The 17,131-nt window shown below is 40.7% G+C and overlaps 1 protein-coding gene across 1 annotated transcript in view; it reads right to left on the bottom strand.

The window, feature by feature from the left end:
- IL1RAPL1 (interleukin 1 receptor accessory protein like 1) overlaps window positions 1-1,947 on the bottom strand; it is a 1,127,211-nt gene extending 1,125,264 nt beyond the window's left edge. The window contains exon 1 of the mRNA XM_043538004.1: window positions 172-1,947. The gene's annotated coding sequence lies outside the window, so the exon portion shown is untranslated. The remainder of the gene's footprint in view (window positions 1-171) is intronic.
- Between the last annotated feature and the right edge of the window lie 15,184 nt (window positions 1,948-17,131).

Genomic DNA, 17,131 nt, shown 5'->3' with positions numbered 1-17,131 from the left:
AAATGCACTCTCAAAAATACCTACTGCAGTTATTTCACTCAGCTGCCAATAATGGCTAGATATCCCCACACATCAGTGTAATGCAGCAATCATGAAAGTACACATTTCAATTACAAGACACCAAGTTTAGCCATGCCATCGACGGGCTTTGCATATGTAAAATGACCTTACCCACAACAGTCTTCCAATATATTCTGATCTTGATATCAGTCAATAAGGTAACTGGTCATCACAATGCGTATTCGCTGAATCCACGTTTTTTACTCCTCTTTTTTGCTAGCAATTAATAATTCGAACCAGATGCCCATTCACAAGTGCCAAGTTCACCATCAAAGCAGATAATTCCATATAGACTTAGATTCCCTGCAAGATTCGCTCCCGTTAGTTCTGAAAGTGCCCAGTTTGCTCGCGAAGATATGATCCAGGTGTAAAGCAGAAATTAATTAAAACAAAAGGGGGGGGGGGGGAGGAAAGGACGAGGAGAAGACTGAGAACCACACAAGTCTGAGAGCTCTAGGACAAGAAAAGGAGTCTTGATTGCAAATCTCTGTGCGTGTAGCCTTTCAAAGCCTCTTGCTGCACATGCAAAATTTCCCGATCCAGGATGCAGCAATAAGAAAGAAAGAATCCTATGTGTATTTCACAAGTATCCTGCAATAACGGATACGATGGGGTTTTCCTTGTACTGTACTGCTATGTGGAAAGCACACAGCCCCTGCTGTATGAAAGGATGTCTCCTGGGTCCTAGCACTCCCACCACGAAAAAAATAAAATAAATAATAAAAAATAAATAAATCTCCAAATTAAAAAAAAGGGGGGAGGGGGGAGAATCAGATGCCGGTTTGCCCTGAATGATGCTAATCTTCAGTGAAAATGACAAGTGAACAACAAATAGCAGGAGGTCTTGATTAGTAACCACAATCCACCCAAAATATCCTAAGGAAGAGAGAGGGAGGGAGGGAGAGAGAGAGAGAGAGAGAGAAACTGCAATGCATAAATGATTCCAGTGTTTCTACAAGATCGGCTTATTTGATTGAATGCATTCTCTGGTTTGCTGCAAGTCAAAGAAGATACTGTTACTGCCACCCAATGGATACTTTAGTACTAACCAATCCACACACAACCACCGTTTTGCACGCATTAGTTTAGAGAGCTGATTTTTTTCGGGGGGGACCCGTCAGAAAGGATCCTGGAAAAAAGTCCTAAATAGCAGGGATCTATCTTCGAAGACAGTGACTCTATTTCCAGTATGTAGAACACACGGTACATTGGTACCACTTGATTTTCGCTGCTCTTTCCAGAGGACACGGGGAGAAGAGGAGAGTGGCTAACACGCGATGGATGCTGTGCATATGCGTTAAACGGCGAGCTCAGTATATTTTGCCCTCCAGTTTCCGAAGTGAAGTGCCGTTTTACAAGAGATGATGCTTTATCTATTCTTGGATTTTTATTTTTTTATATAAGGCAAACTGTGGGCCTCGCTGTTGCCATGGGATTTTCTTTGTGCGAACTCTCTGAACTGTGTGGGAACAGTTTTATCTTTTTCCTCCCTCCGCCCCCCGTAACTATTCTGAAGATATGTAACAAAATGTAACTCCATTGTTGCCAATTAAGACTAACAGCAGCTGCAAGGTGCATCTGATTAGGAATGTTAATTACTTCACGAAATAAATACTCGTTTGCAGATGTCTATAGTGTTAAACAATGATCTGTAAAATGTAACGGTGTAAAATTCTGACACCCCCCGACAAGGCGCAGAGACACACATTAATGGTTCAGAGGCATTTTCAACTTGGACGACTGGGGGGTGAGGGGGAGGAGGAGCTATCTACAAGAAATTAAATCTGAGTACCAATATGATACATATTAGGATTCATGTGTAGGTAAGGAATAGTCATTAAACAAGGAGCGAGGTGGATATATAAGCAATGTGAAACGATCACAATGTATATATCACCCACTCTCTGAGGTGAGCTGTGCAGTAGAAAAGAATCAGAGGTACTCAATACATTAGAGGATTAAGTTAAAAAAGACAGGTGAGGGAATGTTGGAGTTTATGTACTATGACAAAGGTGGGCAGGGTATATGCATTATGGGAACTGTAGGCAGCATATATAGGAGTTGTGGTAAAGCTAACTCCATAATAAGCTTCTTCCCCTTCTGTAGCAGAATGTCACAATTCCTGGTAATTTTTTTTTTAAAGTAACATTTAACCACAAGTCAATTGTAGAATCTGGAAGTTAATATCACTGATTAAGCATATTGTTAGATACTACTGTGATAGGGCTCTATGAGTAGGTGGAGAGGACAGACATGAATGAAGTTGGAGAATTACAGCGCTGACATTTAGCACTTACACATAGGACATTTTAAATCTGCCAAATGAGCCCCAAAATGCCTTGTAGTAGCCAGACTATAAGAACTATTAAGAAGGGAGGAACAAAGGTGTTGTGGTTAAGGCCCTGGACAAGTACTCAGCATGTGGGTTCAGTTCATGGCTCTGTTATAGATATTCGCTGTGACTTTGAGCAAATCTCTGCATGATTTAGCCCCTCTTCAGTAAAATGGGGATAAGACTTCCCTAACTCACATGGAGGTTATAAGGATAACAGTTCATTAATGTTTGTGAAGTGCTCAGATACTCTGATGATAGGAGTCGTATAAGTGCCTAGACAGATAGCTGTTGATTGGGGGATGGGCAGGAGGAAGGGAAAAGAAAAAAAATGTGGAAAGTGAAGGTGTAGACAAAGACTAGGAATCTGGTATATTTACTAACACCAGACTGGAAAAACTAAGACTGTACTTGAAAATAGAGTTGGCAAGTATGAAAATGTATAGAATGAATGCAGCCTCCATTTAAAGACATTGGGGTAAATTCAGCTTTCAGTTGCTGTGAATTCCATTGTAGTTGTAAGGATTTAACTAAAGAACATTTTGGCCCATTCTCTGGACACTATGGTGAGCCATTATATTACTTTGTCCTGCCTCTGAGAGGGCTGGCATTTGTACACAGGGCAGGCAAGAAGGTGTGGCATGTGGATTAACACCTTCCTTGTAGCTCACAGGCAGGATATGTATGGTCAGATATATAATTATGTATTCTGATGTGCTGTTGACAATGAGACACTTGTATAACAGCTTCCATATATTATGCAGTATGTATTCCAAGTGATGGACTTCAACACCTCCTTTGGCCTATCTTCTTTTTGTTGATGACCTTCTCTGAAGATACATTGCATCAAGAGAGGAGTAAAACAATTGGTTCTAGCATTCATTCAGTGTGATGAACACTGGATTATTGAATAAATGTATCTTACTCTATGATGTGAAAGCAGAGGGGAGACATCAGTTCATCTTACTCTGGGTCTTAGCAAGTGACTTAAAGGAATAAAACATTTAAAGTGTGTATTATGGAAAGAAATACTGGTAGGAACAGTGCAGTCAATGAAAACTTTTTTTAAAAAATAAAATAATATTTAAAATGCAATGACAGCAAAAGTAAGTGGCTCAGGGGGACTGCTACAAATGATGCAGAACTTTTTACTTTTAGATTGCTTATTCCAGTACAGCTTAGTTTTGTAGTGACCAAAGATTTCTACCCTCTAGTGGATGTTTGATGGCCTATATGGAATTCCTTTAGTGTGTCCATACCATTCCTGGGTGTCCATATCTCAAACTACCATCTTCTGTCACTCTGCTGGAAGTCTTTTCAGAGAGGGGAAGGATAGGATGGGCTTTACCATTTTTAGGTCACTCTGGGGTAAAGGTCAGGGACAATGGTGGCACAATACATGCACTGACACTGCTTAATTGACACTCTAAAGTAAAAAAGACAGCAGATACGACATGTCCATAACTTCTTCAGTTTCCATTAAATCAGAACCAAATGAATCCCAATATATTTCTCTAAACCATTCTCTTTGTACACATACACACCACACAGAGGAGTTGGGATTTTTAGGAATATAGATATAGATATTCATCGAAGTAGCACATTTCTTAAGTGCTGAACACCTCTGGGTGGTCTAGTTCAAATCCATACTTAAGGCACAATTGACAATGTGTCTGATAATCACCTTCTGACATTGGTTACTCTGGTGAGCATTTACAATTGCTGAGACCCTTATTATAACTAATGTATTCAAGCACATCTCTATGTAATAAACTTGTTCCCCCAGCCTCCTCTTATTTGTCTGTTTATTTACTTTTTGTAAGAGATATATAGCTATGCCATGAATGATTATTAGCTACTGATTCCTTCTGGCCTTCTAAAATTAGAAAGAAAACTATCTACACTTTTGTTTATCTGAAAATAGGATCCATCTAGGACGTAAAAACAATACAAAAATGGTTCACATCATGTGGGACACTTTGCCTAAGGAATCTCAGATGACCCAAACTCGGGAGTTCCTCTTCCCCAGATTACAATTTAAAATGGCTAAATAAGAGTATTGTTAATCACCAAGGCAAGAATCTTTCATAATGTGCATATGGATTAAACCTCTTTCTCTCTCCTAACCTAGCTAAAAACAACACCAAGAGTGTGTTTGCACTATGACCTGAGGCATCGAGTCTCGGAGCCTGAGTGAGCTGATTAAGGCTCAAGAGACTCAGGCTGGAGGGCTGTAAAATAGCAATGTAGATCTTCAGGCTCAGGTTGGAGCCATGGCTCTGAGACACTCCCCCCTCACAGGGTTTCAGACCACCAGTTCCAGCCCAAACCCAAAAGTCTACACTGCAAATTTATAGTCCTGCAAGCCCAACTCAACCGACCCATCTTTTACTGCAGTGTACATGTACCCTAAATTACTAAGCAAGGGTAACACCCTGCTTTCCTGTGCAAAGTGGCCCATTGCGCATTGTGAATGGATCAAAAGATGGATGGGAAGCTGCAATTAAGCCAGCTAGAAATGTGGTTGTAAGATTCAAGGTCAAATTGGGCAAACTACCTGTTGTTCCAAGAAATCCATGCCATGAGTTTTCACCCCAAAATATAAACTATTCTACATTTTCCTTGTAAATCTAATATACCATGGATAATCTGTATTTCAGCCCAGATTAGAAGATGCACATTTCTTTGCCTTGTGAGTCAGATTTAAAAAGCCTCTGATAAGAAATTGATTGAAGACATTTTGTAACCCACGCCTGCTTGGTGTGACACACTGTCCCCCTCTAGTGGTGATTAGACTAGCTAGAGTTTGATGAGCCTGCTACAATCTTGGCGAGATGTGTTTTTTCTCTCATGAAGCAGCCACTCACGCATTAAGCTCCAGAGGTCTCAGGTTTGATCATGGCTGACGCATTACAATTTGATATACAGCACTGCCATCTACTGGATACCAGTGAAAGCAGCAAAGCAACTGAGAAAGCTGAAAATCTAAGTGACCATTTGGCATGTGTCCAATAGGAATCACAGGACGCCCCCATCCAACCAGTCCTGAAACTAGGGTATGTAAAACTGAGATCACCATGTGCTCAGAGGAGAGTTAATTGAAACCAACAAAAAGCTGCAGAATCCCAAGTGCATTCACACCCAGACCAGCCATGTGGAAAAGACAATCCTCTATCCCAGCATTAAGAGGTTAACAAGAATAAGTGGTGAGATTTCATTTCAAAGATTGTATTTCCCCTTCTATTCTTTAACATAAATAACTATATGTTATTTTGTTGAGTCTATCTGAGATAACTATAGGTAATTTTGCTTGAGGTGTCTAGTGAAACCTCAAGTAACCGTATTTTAGATTTTAACTCCTTATAAGTCCAAGCAAATTGGCCTAAGAGAGATTGAAAAGGATTATTTCTGCTTTTAATATTTTAAACATGTCCCTTTTAGACAATCCATTCAAATGTACTAACCATACTCTTCAGAGTGCGTTAAAGACAAGGACATCCTTGGAAGTGTGATCAGTGTGTTAGGTACTAAAGAATTGAGGATCATAAATAAACGTAATAAGCAATCTTTGTAAGCTGCATTGTTCTTTGATATAACTGCTGAGCCTCAACTCTAGCCTGTGATAATTGCTTGCAAGACTGTATTAGCTGTGGAGTACATACCTACAATATTGGACATGTCCACACTCCAGCAGTGAAATGTCAATTGTATATGAATATGGGTCTGGATGAATTAATAAATTGTTGCTTGGTTAAGAATGAGTAAATGACCTGATTTGAGAAATACTGTTCAAGTTAAAGCTAACTCTTCCTTACCTTGGGAAAAAAGGGGTATTCCTATTGGATTCTATGCTAAATTGGCTACAGCACTTATCCAATTAACAAACCCAGTTTGTTAGATTTCAGCTTTAAAATCTAACTGGCACTTTAGCAAATTCATAGACTGATTTCATGCTTACACCATTCAAAAATATCAGTCTTAGATTGTGAACTCTGGAGCAGCGCATATTTGTGCTATTTGTACAGTTCAGGGATCGGCGACCTTTGGCACACAGCCTGTCAGGGAAATCCACTGGCGGGCTGGGATGGTTTGTTTACTTGCAGGGTCTGCAGGTTTGTCTGATCGCAGCTCCCACTGGCTGCAGTTCACCGTCCCAGGACAATGGGGGCTGCGGGAAGCATCAGCCAGCATATCCCTCGGCCCGTGCCGCTTCCCGCAGCCCCCATTGGCCTGGGCTGGCGAACCGCAGCCAGTGGGAGCTGCGATCAGACAAACCTGCAGACGCTGAAAGTAAACAAACCATCCCAGCCCGTCAGAGGATTTCCCTGATGGGCCACGTGCCAAAGGTTGCCGATCCCTGGTACAGTGCTTGATAAAATCCTACTCTGGGTTCCTACTTGCTACTGCAGTAGAAGCAAAAGTAATGATCTCATCATAGTCACTATACACACAGAGAGAATTGGGTGAACACTGAAAAATATTTTCTTTAGATATTCATTGATACTTAGAAATTAGTTTGCTTGACTATGTTTGCAATCTCTTTTGCCTTTCCCCCAAATATTATAATGAATGAGTTTCCTGGAAGCAATGTTGAGTAAAATGGTCATTTTGACAAATCAATATTGCAGAATATTTATGGAAGGTGAATTTCAAATTCATGCTCACATGTAACGAAGCCTGCTTCTAAGAGTTACACATCAAATTAGGAAACAGAACTCTACATATAAGTAACATATCTAATCACAAGTGTTTCAGTCTGAATATCAAAAACTCACAATAAACTGCTCCCAAAGAAGCTGACGACCAAGAATTATTCACCCAAACTATGCAGCAAATAATTGCTATATTAAATAATTATGTCACGGGGTAATTAGAGGACAAAAAAGCAGGTAAATTTTATCAAATTATTCACTACAATTTTATTTCGCAGCTCTTCTTACCTACTAAAATGAACTACAGGTAAGCAGTTAATAGAATTAGCCAAAAGACTCATGAGAAAACACTGAGCCCAGACCTGAAAAGAGCAGAGAATCCTCAGCAACTATTGAAACTATGGTCAGGAACTTACAAAAGCAGACACAAAGGACAATTAAAATACATATACGCACACATAAGCAGGTTAGCCTTTATAGAAACATTAAGCACTATAAAACAAAATACATTTTGTTTAGTGATTAAGCCTAAAAAATTTACTTGTAAACATGCTGCAGTTACCTCTGTACTAGGTGGCCACAAATGCCCTCTGTTTTACCATACAATTTCTTTTTCTTTTCTTTTCTTTTTTTTTGGGGGGGGGGGGGTATCATTTTTGTTACTGCTGCAGAAGTCTCAACCATAATTTGGATGTACACCTCAGCAGTAAGAGATATTGTTGCCTAGTGGGTATGGACTCAAGAAACTTGGGTTCTATTCCTGGCTTTGCCACTGGTCTGGGTGACTTTGGACAAGTCTCTTCACTTCTTTGTGTCTCGATTTCCCCATCTGTAAAATAGGGATAATGCTACTTCCCTTCTATGTAAGTCACAGATCTATAGATGAGAAGTGATACATAAGAGCTGAGTACTACAACTACTACAGCACAATGTAACATTACTGATGGTGAAGAGTTCTTTGGCAAGAAGTGTTCCAGTGATTTACCATGTTTAAGGAAGATGAAATTATACAAAAGAGCAATAGCTTGGTCTTCCTGAGACTCACTGCTTTAACCTAATTTAGTAAGGGATAAATTAAATGCTGGTTAATTAAATGCTCATTTGGTGCATGTTTTTAATGTCATTAAAATGAATGGTTGCTTTCTGGTTTTGTTTCTGCACTAGAAAAATCTAAGAAAGCAAGCAATGTCTGCCCATGGACCTTTCAGAAAACACATTCATAGATTCCAAGGCCATAAGGGACACTTGTGATCATCTAGTCTGCCCTCCTGTATAACACTGGCCATAAAATGTCCTCAAAATAATTCCTAGAGCAGATCTTTTAGGGAAAAAAAAATCCAATTTTGATTTAAAAATTGCAAGTGATGGAGACTGGAAATGCTAAGTTGTTTCAATTGATAATTTCTCTCACTGTTAAAATGTTAGGCCTTTTTTCCAACTTAACATGACTCACTTAACTAATTCATATACATTATAGCTCTTTGAAGGTAAGAAACAAGTCGTGGGCTCATACATTCTTTGTGATGAGGTTTTCTGTTTTTATTATTGTTTCCCCTCCCTACGCCTTCCACCCTCCCCCAAGATTTAACAGTGCCTGGAACTGAGGTCTCCTATTACTAAAATTTCATTACTTTTACAAAATATACTGCAATATAAGCTGGATCCAATTCCCATTAAAGTTAATGGAAAAATTCCTGTTACTTTCAACAAGAGTTGTATCAGATTCTATACTACTGACATCAATATTGTATCAAGTGCTATCATAAATTAGTGGTTCTCAAACTAATTTATATAGCGTAGCACTTCCAGCACTTCTGTCTTTCACTTTGCTTGGGACCTATGATGGTCTAATATCTAGAAATCTGGTTGAAAATTTTTGATAAAATGTTCTTTCATTGGAAAATGTTGTTTCCTGAAAACTAAAACTGTTCATAGAAAAGAGCCAGTTTCAATGAATTTCCCTTTCAATTTTTTTGAAAGACATTTAGAAATTGTTGACATCTCCCACTGACATTTTCAAAAAGGTTCAGTTTTTTCATTCACAATGACTTTGTGTTGAGAAATATATAGTAAGAAAAAAAAGAGTAAAAGGTTTAAATTGAAACAATGTTTTGATTGACGCAGTCTGATTCCCCCCTGTGAAGCTGTATTATTTAATATAGCCATTTATATAATTGATAATTGCCACTGTTATGCAATTGCAACAAATCTTGTACAAAATATGTCATGTAAGGTATCAATGGAGAAATTACAATCAAATATGATTATCCTGTTTATATGCATGTTTCATCTTTGTATATGAAGTGAATATCGGCTATGCACTCGTATCTTATGTGTTGTATTTCTGGGTAACACCCACCAGGTAGAATTTACATTAAAGCCAGACAGTTATGGGCTGATGGCCCATCAAGGACACTTAGCTCTCACAATAGGACATAGAAGAAACTCATTTCACCCAGACAGCTCTTCCTGTGGATGCCTCAGACTCCAAGGACACAATGGCGACCCAATCATTCAGTAAACTACAAGGACATGTGATATGCTCATGTGACCCTGGACTTCATCTTGGGTGAGTAATTTTCCGGGCACCTAGGCTGTGAGCTTTGTTTGAGACAGTAGTACATTTACAAGCACGTGGCAGAGGATATAAAAGACCCCTGAGATATCTCAATTTTGTCTTTTGCTTGCCCCGATTCTCTGGACTGTGGATTTGCAACTAAAAGGAACATTTCAAATTATGGACTGAGGAACTTTCAATTTTTGGAAGTTACCAGAGAGACTTTACAAGCCAGCAGCCTATTCTATCACTGCTACACCCCTGATAAAGACTGAACAATGATTAATAAATCATATACATAAAAATAATTGTGAACTCTTCTTTCTTTTATTAATAAACCTTTAGTTTTTAGTAACTAAAGGATTGGCATCAGCATGATTATTGGATAAGGTCTCAGCGATATATTGAACTGGCTAAGTGACTGATCTCTTGGGATTAGAAGGACCCTATAACTTGATTAAATCGGTTTTCAGTAACCGCTCATCATAAAGTCTAGTGTCTGGATGGTAAGCCTAGGGCTGGAATGCCTAACGAGACTGCATTTTTGACTTCTTGTTTACCAGTGTGGTGAGACAGAAGTTCAGTTTTGTTATTTGCATAGTATAATCTAATGATTGACTAACTACCCATTTAGGGTGAGTCTGTCCTATTTCCCAGCAGTGTGTCCTGAACTGACTGTGACCCACTGAGGAATGGTGACAGTGCCTCACTCCCACTTGCTCCAAATGTGTAGTAGGTATACCAGTATAGGTCTTTTGTACCCATGCTGGGTGGGTGAGTATATGGCTGTGGGGCTGGTAGAGCAGGGTTTAGGTTAGGCTGTTCCTACACTGAAGGTTGTTATCCTGTGATATGTCCCCAGGGGACAGAAAACAATCCTCTTCAAAAAGATAATGGGCAAACCAGAAAGATATGCAGCCCTACTATCTATCAGGATGGTATTCCCCCTGCTGGTGCAGGAGTCGAGAGAATACTCTAGCTACATGGCTGGCTCCAAGAGGGTGCCTTGTATTGTGCATGAAAAAGTAGAACATCATCTTTGCCTTAAGTTGTCTTTTATATAACTTCTGTAGATCAGTGAAGCGCACTGCAAAATAAACAAACTTTTGCACTAATTTGTTTGTCCACAAAGCGTTAACAATGCTGAGGGAAATGATTAAAAATAGGCAAAATTGCCTTGCAATCTCTATGCATTCTGGAATGTCTCTGACTTTGGCAGTTTACCTCCAACAATTTAATTGTAGCTAAAATGTCAGTGTGTTGCTACATCTGTGTCCTAAAGTAGATCTTCCACTGCTTTTTCTGTTTCTGCATTTGACTCTACAATAAACATGACTGCCATGAAATGTGTTTGATTTTTTTAACCCTTTGTGGAGCTGTCACTGTTTCAGGGGAACTGCACCCATATCCCCACATCCCCCTCCCCACCCCCCGATGTGCTCCACATCAGGAAATCCCAGTCAGATCTCCAGCTATCACTTGTCTCTTGGCAGGGACCCTTGTCCCACTCCCTTCTCACTGGGGCTTTTTAAAGCTGCACAGCCTCCCCTTGCCATATATTGTGAAATTCACAACAAGCCAGACTGCTTAAAGGCCAGCCAGCAACTGTGCTTTGCTTTCTTCCTGAGGGCTATGGCCAGGGGATTGCCAGAGTTATAAGTTACCACACAGCTCTTTCTAAGAAAGAACATTTATTCTTAAAGTAAAGGCATTTAAGAGAAAATATAATAAAAAAAATAAGCACATTTAAACACAAAACAAAACTTACTAGGAGCCACCCATCAGTCTTATAGGGCTCTGTCATAAATATAAAGGGAAGGGTAAACCCCTTTAAAATCCCTCCTGGCCAGAGGAAAAATCCTCTCACCTGTAAAGGGTTAAGAAGCTAAAGGTAACCTCGCTGGCACCTGACCAAAATGACCAATGAGGAGACAAGATACTTTCAAAAGCTGGGAGGAGGGAGAGAAACAAAGGGTCTGTGTCTGTCTGTATGCTGATTTTGCCAGGGATAGACCAGGAATGGAGTCTTAGAACTTTAGTAAGTAATCTAGCTAGGTATGTGTTAGATTATGATTTCTTTAAATGGCTGAGAAAAGAACTGTGCTGAATAGAATGACTATTCCTGTCTGTGTGCCTTTTTTGTAACTTAAGGTTTTGCCTAGAGGGATTCTCTATGTTTTGAATCTAATTACCCTGTAAGGTATCTACCATCCTGATTTTACAGAGGTGATTTCTTTACTTCTATTAAAAGTCTTCTTGTAAGAAAACTGAATGCTTTTTCATTGTTCTCAGATCCAAGGGTTTGGGTCTGTGGTCACCTATGCAAATTGGTGAGGATTTTTACCAAACCTTCCCCAGGAAGTGGGGTGCAAGGGTTGGGAGGATTTTGGGGGGAAAGACGTGTCCAAACTACGTTTCCAGGAAACCCAGTTAGAGTTTGGTGGTGGCAGTGGAGATCCAGGAACAAAGGATAAAATTAATTTGTACCCTGGGAAAGTTTTAACCTAAGCTGGTGAAAGTAAACTTAGGAGGTTTTCATGCAGGTCCCCACATCTGTACCCTAGAGTTCAGAGTGGGGGAGGAACCTTGACAGGCTCTAATAGGCCAAAGTCCTTCCAACCCTTCTGCAAGGGCAGAAGGCCCTGTCAGTTTGCTGGATCAGAAAGAAGGCCCCACGTCAGTCCAAGCTCATCCTTTTATATCAAAAGCCTTTTCTTTGGAAAACCCAGCTTGAACCACTTCGGGGGGTAGTACCCATCTAGAGTTGTTTAGTCTCAGTGACTCACCTTAATCACCTCCCACTGTTTTTACTTCCTGGAGGAATTGTGGTAACCCCCCACCCAAGGAGTAGAACACAGTTATACATAAACCATTCATAAATTTGATGCAACCACCCCCAAAGAGATTGGATGAGGTTACAATATAAGTCACACTGACATTTGGGGAGGAGAGGGGCTGTCATCAACCAGGAGGAAGAGTGAGCATGAATAGCTTGGGAAGAAGGATATGGGGGCAACAGCAGATTTGGCTGATAGTTGTGGAATTTAATACTTGAGGAAAATAAAACCTTTAGAGCTTTAAGTCTTCAACATGGATTCCTTTCTGAGTGTCAGACAACAGGGGGGAGCAACGGGAATATTAAAAGCCAAGCAGCTGGTTAGAGGCATGTAGCTCCACCCAGCATAGCAGCTGACAACCAGTACTTGGGAAAAAGTTGTTTAAATTTCCCTAAATAGTTGTGTGGTAGTATAGCACAAAATACCTACTGATAGAACTCCCCTCTGCAACAGGTTCAGACTGATTGCCCACATGGAGTTTTGGAGCAATCTACGACCCTGCTGGGTCATACAGATCTTGGCCACCTGGAAGAGTCTCCTTCTGGTCGTACCCCATGCGATACTGGGTGCTTGCTGTGGTATATTGGGTGCTTTGATTAGAACTGTCCACCACACCATTCTCACTTTGTGCATAGTTGGGGTACTGATAGTATTGGCAAATAGTGGTAGCATTATTAGATGTCCTCATCATAGAATCATAGAATAGAATATCAGGGTTGGGAGGGACCTCAGGAGGTCATCTAGTCCAACCCCCTGCTCAAAGCAGGACCGATCCCCAATTAAATCATCCCAGCCAGGGCTTTGTCAAGCCTGACCTTAAAAACTTCTAAGGAAGGAGATTCCACCACCTCCCTAGGTAACGCACTCCAATGTTTCACCACCCTCCTAGTAAAAAAGTTTTTCCTAATATCCAACCTAAATCTCCCCCACTGCAACTTGAGACCATTACTCCTTGTTCTGTCATCTGCTGCAACTGAGAACAGTCTAGAACCATCCTCTTTGGAACCCCCTTTCAGGTAGTTGAAAGCAGCTATCAAATCCCCCCTCATCCTTCTCTTCCGCAGACTAAACATCCCCAGTTCCCTCAGCCTCTCCTCATAAGTCATGTGTTCCAGTCCCCTAATCATTTTTGTTGCCCTCCGCTGGACTCTTTCCAATTTTTCCACATCCTTCTTGTAGTGTGGGGCCCAAAACTGGACACAGTACTCCAGATGAGGCCTCACCAGTGTCGAATAGAGGGGAACAATCACGTCCCTCGATCTGCTGGCAATGCCCCTACTTATACATCCCAAAATGCCGTTGGCCTTCTTGGCAACAAGGGCACACTGTTGACTCATATCCAGCTTCTCATCCACTGTAACCCCTAGGTCCTTTTCTGCAGAACTGCTGCTGAGCCATTCGGTCCCTAGTCTATAGCGGTTCATTGGATTCTTCTGTCCTAAGTGCAGGACTCTGCACTTGTCCTTGTTGAACCTCATCAGATTTCTTTTGGCCCAATCCTCCAATTTGTCTAGGTCCCTCTGTATCCTATCCCTACCTTCCAGCATATCTACCTCTCCTCCCAGTTTAGTGTCATCTGCAAACTTGCTGAGGGTGCAATCCATACCATCCTCCAGATCATTTATGAAGATATTGAACAAAACTGGCCCCAGGACCGACTCTTGGGGCACTCCACTTGATACCGGCTGCCAACTAGACATGGAGCCATTGATCACTACCTGTTGAGCCCGACAATCTAGTCCTCTTCTCCCTTGCCTTCAGGTACTTCTGCAGGAGCTCCTTCACTTTGACATTGCACTGGGATCAGTTCCAGGAGTGCCTCTCTTCATTTGCTCTGACAGTGTCTTGTAGATGTTTGCATTGTAGTAACTGTTCTCCAAGTGGCACTGAACACACAGCTCTCTGAAGAGGGCAGTTAAGTTCAGGAGCTATTCAGGGGCCCAAAGAGAAGCATAGGTGGACAGGGCATCTAGAATGGGTATGTGGCTCTGGGTATGCAAACTCATCACAAATGTATCACAAAGGGACAATTGTTAGCATTTCAACAGGGAGGTGACATCTGCTCAAGATGACCCCAGAGCCGTGAAAGGCACATATGTACACAGAGATGCTGATCCAGGTGTGAAGCAATGAAGTGTGGAATAGCACTGGGAGGACTGCCAGAAGCAGAGTAGTTAGCAATGCGTCCACCTGAACCTTCAAGTGAACAAGCTCACTGCAAAGTGCATCAAAGTGGATTAATTACTGCCACTTAAGATGCCAAATAATTAAAATTTTAAAAATTTGAATGTAGACGCAAGGCACTTTAATGTGAACAAACTAAAAATGAATCCAATGTGACAGGCAAGCCCTTAGAAGAGTCCTTTTAACCAGGCTACAAACTATCAGGAGACATCAGTGCTTGAAGATTGGCAGATGATTCACCATTGTGGCAGATGCAGTGCAGTGAACTACCTGCTAGTGTGTATGAATTTCTTAAAAGTGAAACGTACTTGGCAAAAATTAATGAATCAAAGTAGATTTTTTGCTGAAGTATGATTGGATCCCTCTGTTCCCACCTCCCCCCCCCCCCCTCCCGCAATCGCCCCTGCTTGTTAGCTTGCCTATTTCAGAAATTACACTGGGTTTCCCAGAGACATGGTAGGTGAGGTAATAACTTTTATTAGACCAACTTCTATTGGTGAGAGATTCAAGTTTTTGAGCTTACAGAGCTCTATTTTTTGTCTTTTGTTATTTTCCTGGGTGAGTTCATTTGAGAGTTTAGTAATGATCTGGTTTCACTCTCATAGTTACTGAGGGCATTTAGTGCACTGGATAAGGAACACCACATGTTGTGATAGACAACATGGATCTTGAAAGCTGTGTGTGTCATTAATATAAATTAGCAAGGTTCTTCAGTAGTTAATCTGTTTGGTAGCTTTCTTTTGCAAGTGGGCACTGGCTGGCAAAAATCCAAACCCAAACTGATTCTGTTCTCATATAGCCAGAGTATATGGGAATAATTTCGCTGAAGTCAATGGAGCTACATGAGCATAAAGCAGCCATAATTAAGAGGAGAATCAAGCCCCTAGTTTGGGTGGGTTCAGGTCGTCGGAATGGGCCACATTCTACATTAATGGAAGGGCTGATACAAGTTACATATCCAAGTGCAAGGTGTGCAGAAAATGAGTATAAATGGCTGTTCAAATGGTAATGAGTATAACTTTCATGGATTTTGCCTTTGGTAGTTCTGATTCTCCAGGGCCATTTACTCCTGTGCAAGAGGAGTGTAAAATACTACCAAATCAACATTATGGCATTGATTTTACCCACTTTGCACAAGTGTAAGTGACAGTACCCTGTGTAAGGCATGTGAAAGGGGAATAAGGCCCAGAGATTCTGACAAATGAATAATGTAATGCTGAGGGAACAGAAAAGTTAGGAGAGGGTAAATAAGATAGAGGGTCTATGTTATCTCAATTGGCTGTGATGTATCATCTTAATAAGACAATTGAGTTGCACTAGTTATATACACCAATTCAATTTTTACAACTTACACATTTTCTGTTCATCAATTTGCACCTGCCATGCAATCTAACACCATCACCAACAGTACTGCCATACATTCCAGACATTTTACAGAGGATGATGTGCATCTGACAGTACTAGCTAGTCCTAACATTTGCTCAATTTCAGTGGTACATGTGTAGATGATGGCAGTGCACTAGGGGAGGTCATCTACCAGCAGCAAAAGGGTTAAAGAAAACAGTATTTAAATACTGCCTTGGTGGGGGTCCTTTACCCCTGCCTTAGTCTTTCACTGAGTCTATGCAGAAATGTGAGCGCCTTGGTGGGAGAGAGTATTGTCCTGTAGCCACGTAGCATTTTAGTAGCATACAACTTTACAGCATAAACAAATTAAGCCTCTCACAACTTTTTCCAGACATGAATCGATAAACACTTTTTAAAATCCAACTTTTATCAACCATCTACAGAAATTCAAATTATCCAAGATACAACATTCATGATTATTTCATATGTTATTCTCTTGAAATAAGAAGGAATCACTAAGAAATGCTTATAGCTTTAGCACAAATGTTACAGGAGATCTGCACAGCAAGTAAGCTTCAGACAATGAAAAAATGAAGGTTAGTAACTATGCAGATTTACAAGAACACTCCTATATGAACCTGCAACAAAAGCAACTTCCATTTGAAAGCATAGCTGTGCCTTGCTTTATCTTAAAAATGCCAATTTGTTTCAAATGTCAGACTTCTTTCTTCTTGCAGGGAGCAACAAGCTGTTTCTTACAAGAGCAACAGCAACGGTGTAACATTTCTTGAAAGAAGAGAGCCTATTGGCAAGGCAAGGGAGAAAGTTTTGTTTTGAGCAGTGGAGATAGATGAATCAGGACAAGAAGAGGAAGGGAAGGAAGAATAAATGCAGAGGAGAATGGAGGGGTCTGAAATGAAGGCAATGTGATTAGAATTTTGATGAAGAGGCATTGACAAGATGAAAGATCTCTCTCTCTCGCTCCCTCTCCCTCGAATTTTCAGTGGGTAAAATCTCTCCTGTTGACACACACTTGCTTTCTTTTTTACAACACAACACTGGAACAAATAGGATTCATGATCAATAGTGGTAGCACTGCCCCAGTGACAGATCCCTGCCTGGGAGAGAAGCAGAGGACGCCGCTGAGCCTCTCCCTTTGAAA

The sequence above is a fragment of the Chelonia mydas genome, chromosome 1 (genome assembly GCF_015237465.2).
Source record: "Chelonia mydas isolate rCheMyd1 chromosome 1, rCheMyd1.pri.v2, whole genome shotgun sequence".
In the NCBI taxonomy this organism is placed as follows: Eukaryota; Metazoa; Chordata; order Testudines; family Cheloniidae; genus Chelonia; species Chelonia mydas.
This window is presented reverse-complemented; position numbering and strand designations above follow the sequence as displayed.